This window comes from Rhagoletis pomonella, unplaced genomic scaffold (assembly GCF_013731165.1).
Source record: "Rhagoletis pomonella isolate Grant_MI unplaced genomic scaffold, Rhpom_1.0 Rhpom_scaffold_00024, whole genome shotgun sequence".
NCBI classification, from domain to species: Eukaryota; Metazoa; Arthropoda; class Insecta; order Diptera; family Tephritidae; genus Rhagoletis; species Rhagoletis pomonella.
This window is the reverse complement of record NW_023458578.1, coordinates 575,682-577,087: the sequence shown is the minus strand read 5'-3', so window position 1 is coordinate 577,087 and position 1,406 is coordinate 575,682.

Here is a 1,406-nt window from a genome sequence, read left to right as displayed (position 1 = left end):
GAAACTGCATTTTCCTTTTCCGACTTATGAATACGAAGATACCTTATCACTTATATGAAAAACTTATCTTTCCTAAGTCGGAGCGATCATACGACTTAATCTTACCTCTGTACAAATTTAACAATTCCACAAGACTGTTTTTCATTAACGCTATACGAATGTGGAACTCCATTCCTATTAATGTTAGAAGCAAACTTAACAAGAGCAACTTTAAAGCTATTCTGTATACCCACTTCTCTTCAAATTGATGAACCAATCTGTATTTGTAATATTTATCTAGATTACTTTCGATATTTGTTGTTACATTTAATATTCTATTGTTATAATTTGTAATTTGTATGAACCTGTTGTACTAAAGAAGACTAAGTCTTATTGTACTAATGTTTTTTGAAATAAATGAAATGAAATGAAATGAAGTTTTGCAGCGTATTAAATTTTAGTTGATTTTTGGTATTGTTTTTACTGAGAGTTTCTTCCATACAAACTCTGTTCGACAATTCTTTTTATAAGGAAGCACTGTCAGCAAAAAAAATGGCTAAAAATCAACGAAATTTGCTGGAAACTTCAAACTTGCACTTTATTAATTGGTACAAAAGGTATATTTTCAAAATTTTTCTAACAGATCTGATTAGAAATTGTCATTTGATGAAGAGTCTCCGAGCCAATAATTTTGTACGGCACTGTACTTATAAGCACTCTAGGTTTCATGAAAGAAAAAAAATTTTAGTATAAGATAACGTTAAAATATCAGTAAAATTTTTCGTTGCTTTGGACTTGTTTCAAAACTTCTGACTTTTTCTTAATATAATTGTAAAACTCTGTGCACGTCATTTTTAACGTATTTAGGTACATATGTATGTATATTAATCCTCAACTATTGCTTGTACAAAGTTCAACTATCTGAAGATGTAACTATTTTACAAATGAAACCGGTGCACTGAGAGAAAGAAGTTTAGAATTAAAAAAACGTGCTAAATTAAAAAAAAATGCGCATATGAAAGAGCACCAACCCAACTCGTAATAGATTTATTTATTTATTTATTTAACTAAGAAATGAGGTTGTATTTTTAAGACAATTCAGTCTTTTATAATACATCAGCGCGCATTAATTTACAAAATTAGAATCTTAAATCTAACATGAAACAAATAAGTGATAACAATAAATTTAAATACAAAAGCTTATCCTTAAAATTAATATTAAAACTTAACATCAAATAATAGATATTATCACTCCTATAAAGAAACTTAACGATTAAGTATAAAAGAGAAAGGGAGAAAGAAGTAGAGAGAAGAGAAAAGCTGAGTTGCAATCACTTTTATTTCATAGAATTAAAGTGTTCATGCATTATCCTCCCGTAGTTGCCCCTATCCATCGCAGACCTAACACTATGAGGAACGGAATTCCA